Genomic DNA, 6,241 nt, shown 5'->3' on the forward strand with positions numbered 1-6,241 from the left:
CATAGGTGCGCAGGGGTGCTGTGCTACTGTCTGTCAAGGGCTACCGCCCCAAAATTAAAAAAACAATTTTTTGTGTGTGCGTGTTAACCACACCTGGCTGTCACTGTCATTGGCGTAGCTGCGCAGGGGTGCTGTGCTGCTGTCTATCAAGGGCTGCTGCCCCAAAAATAAATAAACAATTTTTTGTGTGTGCGTGTTAGCCACACCTCGCTGTCACTGTCATTGGCGTAGCTGTGCAGGGGTGCTGTGCTGCTATCTGTCAAGGGCTGCTGCCCCCCCCAAAATAAACCATTTTTTTGTGTGCATGTTAGCTACACCTGGTTGTCACTGTCATCGGCGTAGCTGCGCAGGGGTGCTGTGCTGCTGTCTGTCAAGGGCTGCTGGGCCAAAAATAAAAAACTATTTTTTGTGTGCGTGTTAGCTACACCTGGCTGTCACTGCCATCGGCATAGCTGCGCAGGGGTGCTGTGCTGCTGTCTGTCAAGGGCTGCTGGGCCAAAAATAAAAAATAAATATTTTATGTGTGCGTATTAGCAACACCTGGCTGTCACAGGGGTTCTGTGCTGCTATCTGTAAAGGGGCTGCTGCCTCTTTCAGGGGGTAGACCCCCAGTATGAAAAAAAACAATCTTTTTTTCTGTGTGCGTTAGCCACACCATCAGTGAAAAAATAAAAAATAAATAATTTTATTTTTTTGATTTTGATAAATATTTTGATTGCATTTTGTAAACAAACCCGGTAATAAAAAATCTCTTTTTAAAAAAAAACAAACAAACATGAATATTGCAATGAAAACTTTTTTTGTAAAGTTATTGGTTTACAAAAAGTTATCCTAACAGCTTATAAAGTCATATGCTCTAAAAAACAAAAGCCTATATTTACAAACCTATTTAGAGTGGACATCCTAAATTCTGAAACTGTTCTATTCAAAAACATAAACAAAAGCAAAGATTAAGTCTAGTGTGTTATAGTGTGTTGTTAGAATGTAGAAGGCCAAAAATTGGGTGGACCACACATGGCTGATTGATCAACCATGGCGACTGGATTAGTGTCATAAGGAAGAGGAGGCTGCAAACTGGGTCTCATATTATGAGTTGCCATATGGGGTATGTTGCTATTAAGGGATCAGGCTGGTTATCCGTGGACACATTTTTATAGTTTTTGTTATTCTGGGTTGCCATCTCCTGAAGGGTGTTTACCAACAGACAGAGACTACCTATCAGCTCAGGCAAAGACATTTCCTGAGGAACACAGCTCTGCTCTCTGGAAGGAAGCCAAATAGGTGGGAGCCCCTGTTCCAGCATCTGAAGATCTTCTCTCTCCACATCATCTATCTATTATAGATGTAAAAAATGTCATCAGGAACATTTAGCTCCTCTTTCTGTACCCTGCTCACCCTTTTTGGACTGGAAGTCCAGGATAGTTGGTTTGGAAGAAGAAGGTCTAGCAACAGATGGGGATGGTCATTATCAAGACCTGGTCCCCCCAGTGGGTATAGTCTGGGAGCTATTGGTTGGCATGCAGGCAGCGGAATAACAAAGGCCTCCATGTTGTCTGTGCTCACTATTCCGTATTTCAGTTTGCAATTCAGGTAGGAATAAAGTCGGTTACAGAACACAAAATCACTGGATGTCTTAGTGCATTCAGGCCAGATACGATCCATGAATTCCCAGACAGGTTCCGGACAGATAAATCCTTTTCTTGTGATAATCTTTGGTAGTTCCTAGAAAAGGTGGGTGTTATAGCCAGACACTTTGAAGGCTGTAACTTTGAACTGATTTATAGAAAACATGTGAATAAAACCTTTCCACACTGCAGAACATGATGGAGAAATCCCTTGAAGTTCAGCACCTAGAGCATCTTTTTTCATGTTCTCTGAGGCCTCTCCTCACTGTGAAGAAAGATTCTCCACACTGTAGTCTTCCATTATGACTTTTTAATGGTGATTTCAATGTTGTCTACTGACTGAGATCCATCTCATCTGAGGGCTGGGTTTCCACATGCAAATGAGACAATTCACAGCCAGAAGGTGACTCTTATGTTTAGCCGTTGTGTCAGTCTCTCTTTTGGTAGAATTTGCACAATCTTGGTCTTGAGGGCACCATGATGAATCAGACAGATCCTCCAGGGTAAACATCTGATCTGGTGTTGTATCTATTTCTATTAAACCTTTGTATGTGAGTTTAGTCATCTGGTGCTTGTGGTGAAGCTCTTTTTCTGATTTCAAAATGATCTCCAGACACAATGTAAAACTTAAACCTTAAACTAAAATGTTGCATTTAATGCTCTGCTCAGCTTGTTCACATATCTAAGTAATATGGTTAAGTGGACAGTGGGAACAACGGCAATTGGAAGGCCACTAACTAACTCTGTTTTTTTTAATATCCCTGTACAGGTTAGGAAATTCCTTTACAGAACAGAAGGTTTGCAAAGGATTATTTAAGGCAATTGTTTATCTATTTTGGAAAGCACACCTCCTGTTCCTGGTACCCTTGAAAAAAAATCCACTCCAAGTAAGCAGGCATGGCGCTCAAGAAATAATTCCCAAGAAAGACACAATGTAAGACTTAAACCTAAAATCTGAAATGTTGCATTTAATGCTCTGTTCCGCTTGTTCACATATCTGATATGGTTAAGTGGACAGTGGGAACAACAGCAGTTTGAAGGCCACTAACTAACTTTTTAATGTCCCTGTACAGGTTGGAAGTTGCCTTTACAGAAGGTTTGCGAAGGATTATTTAAGTCAATTGTTTTTTGGAAGCACTCTTCATGGTACCCTTCTGGGATGAAAATCCACTCCTAGCCACAGAAACAGGCACAGGATTCTCAAGAAAGACACAACGTAAGGTCTTAAATCAAGGGTAGCCAACCTCTGTCCTTGAGAGCTCACGTTTTCCAGATGACCTAGCTGGTGCACAGGTGTATTCATTACTCACCAAAACATTTAGAAAGATCCACAGGTGGAGTTAATAATTATAGTTGTGATTCTGTGAGGAGACCTGGAAAACATGCACTGTTGGTAGCTCTCGAGGACCAGGGCTGGCTACCCCTCCCTTAAATCATAGATCTTACGCTTGTCCACATATCGGTGCTGGTTAAGTGGCACTTTGATGCCACTAAGTAACTATGTTTTTTTATGTCCCTGTACAGGTTGGGAAATGCCTTTATAGAAGGTTTGGAAAGGATTATTTAAGTATTTGTTTATTTGTATTTTGTTTAAGTTTATTTGTTTTTGGAAAGCACTCTTCCTGGTCCCCTTCTGGGATGAGAAAATCAACTCCCAGCAGCTGCAGCAGCAGCCATGCTCAAGGATTCTTCTATGGCAAGGACTGATGTGAATGTATAATTTTTTGGTAAATAGCTCCTCCCCTCCTCTTCTCCTTCAAAAATTTTCTTCAGACTCAAAAAACTAAATTAAATTTACTACAAATCAACCCTCCCTGTCCCTGCCCTGCCTTCAACTACATACATACTCCAACTCCCTCAGGCCTCTCTTGAATAATAAAAGTGTTTCCTGATGTGCCATGTTTGAAGTTGAACTGCTATGTGTTTGTGTCCACGCCCACTGCTGCAGTCATCCAGCTATCTTGGTGCAAATTTTGGGCCTAAACTAGATGAAAAAATCAATATTGTGAGCTGTGAGGTGGTCAAAATTGACTGGAAACAAGTGGAAATAAATGTTATTGAGGTTAATAATATTGTAGGAACAAAAAAAGGCCAATGTTATGTGATTTTAGCTGTTTTTATGATCTTTTAAGAAAAAAATCCACATCCAGAACCAAAACCAAAAAACAAAACACTGAGGTGAGGTTTTGGCAAAACCAATCCAGATCCAAAACCAGGGGAGATCCAGATCCAAACCCAAAACCAAATCACAAGGGTCAGTGCACATCTCTAATTTTAAATCTGAACCACCTGCAGTGCAACATGGTTTTACCAAGATGCACAGAACATGGCTCTTTCTTACTCTATTCTTAAATCTGAATCAGGTCCTACGTTTATTATCAGAGCACAGGATGTATGCATGTTAGACCAAATAGATTTGTATGAATCTTATATACCTAAAGGGAAGAAAGTTGCAGACCAACGTAGTCCAAGTAAGAGTGTGATTGCATGTTTACAGGGTGGTACAGGGAGGATACTTGTGTTGGGCTCAGAGATTTTGAGGGGCCCCAGCCCAGCATGAATCTTAGGAGCCCAGTTTATTTGTCTCAGCTGGAGATGAAGTGGCAGGGGGGGTTTGAGCTGAACACACAGGACAGGGGAGACAGGGTCTGGGGTGAAGCTGGGAGACACAGGGGCTGGAGTGAGGATAAGAGACAGGGTGGGGAATGAAGCTGAGAGACACAAGGTGGGAAATGAAGCTTAGAGACAGGGTGGGGAAAGAGGCAGACAAACATGGGAGGGAATGAAGCAGAAAGACTCAGTAGTGTGGAGGAGGCTGAGAGAAACAGTAGAGCAGATGAGGCACAGGGTGGAGAGATGAAGCTGAGATACATGGGGAGAATGTAGCTGAGAGACAAGGGTGGGGAATAATGGTGCTGAGAGCACAGGGATGATCAGTGGATGGTTAGAAATGGCGAGACACAGGGAGATGAGGCTGAATAGACATAGGTAGATGGTGCTGGAGTGGTACATGCTAGGATAGGACTGGAGAGATGAGGGGCTGGGGCTGGACAACACAGGCTAGGATAAGGCTGGAGAGACACGGCGGTAAGGCTAAGAGACACACTTGAGGATGAGGCCTGGGAGACACGGGGGATGATCCAATGGTTGACCTGCATGTACCTACTGGGAGAGGATAGGGGGACCCGAAAACATGAGTGTGCCAGGCCCTAAGATTTCTGTTGCCGCCCTGCATATTTACGAACAGATCAGTACAGAGATGCATATGCGCTTCTGCAAGCAATTGTTCTTGCAGGTGTTTGAAAGCAGGTACAAATATATGATGGCAAGGATGATGCTTACCAGCACTAGTTTGTGATTGGTTGTAAGCTGATAGGTGCTATTTTTGTTGTTTCTGAATATATTATGTTTGCGATTTAGCAAAATAAAATTTGTACATCAGATAGAGTTGAATCTGCTGTATTAGAGAAGTTTTTTAGGTTTGTTGAAGACTAATGGGGAATGCGTAGTTTGAAAGCAAACAAATTGTGGGTGTAAGTCTCGGTGACATATGCCAGCTGCAAATCTGGCACATCTACTATAGTTGCTACTTTGCGTCTGCTCACAATTACTGCTGTTTATTGAATACAATTTACATCTGCGATTTGAGGAGCAGTTGCGTTCAAACTCTGCATCAGCTCATTTGTGTGCAAATGAAAATCTGGCTTAGCAAATCAGTAGCCTGTACAGCCCTAAAAAAACCCATTTCATACAGTATTTGCCCAATTCTCTATTAAGCGAACGGTATTTTCAAGATCTGCGAATACTGATGATATCTTGTAATATTTTACTGTTCTGTATTACACAATCTATTCCGTTTTAAAACAATCTTCAATCAGCTCTGTTATACTATATGGGGTCTTATTTACCAAAATGGCAGCTCTACCAAGTGCCGATTGGTGAATAATTCCCTTGTTGTTGTATTAGTGTTTGCTTTACTTTAGCTTTTTGAATATAAAGAATAACAAATTATACAGCTGATAAAGTTGTACAACACAGAAATGTCTATGTATCTAACTAATAATAAACCTTCATTTTTGAAAGACACACGAAGCCATGCGCCAGACAAGACCCAGATCTGCATATCAGACACAGGTATGGAAAGTAAAGTAAATTCAATCCTCTTATGTTTGTCCTAATACCCAAGAGTTTGGATTAGTGCTTTATTTTCGCCTGACTTGTCTTTTGTTGTGGAGTTACCTCTTGTCAATAAGAAATGTGCAGTGGCAGACACGGAGAATCAATCGTTATACAATATAGATTCCTCTCGCCTTGGTTGCTAGGGAGTTTGTATATAGTACAGATAATGTAGATTACTGTTTTATTTTTGCTTTATTTTTTGGGAATTTTGCACTTTGTTATGCTAGTGTAGGAATACTTCAGTTTGTTTCATTGCTAAAAAATTTTCATCCCTGCTGGTAGTTTGTATTTGTTGGATTGTTTTCGTGCAAGTCAGGTTACGGGGGGGAGGGAGGATAGGGGGCCGAAGGGGTTGGTTAGGGTTAGGCTGCAGGGGAAGGGGAAGGGGGGAGGGATGGGTGGCGGTATGGGTTAGCGTGCAGGAGGGATGGATAAGG

The sequence above is a fragment of the Taudactylus pleione genome, unplaced genomic scaffold, assembly GCF_031769625.1.
Source record: "Taudactylus pleione unplaced genomic scaffold, aTauple2 ptg001123l, whole genome shotgun sequence".
In the NCBI taxonomy this organism is placed as follows: Eukaryota; Metazoa; Chordata; class Amphibia; order Anura; family Myobatrachidae; genus Taudactylus; species Taudactylus pleione.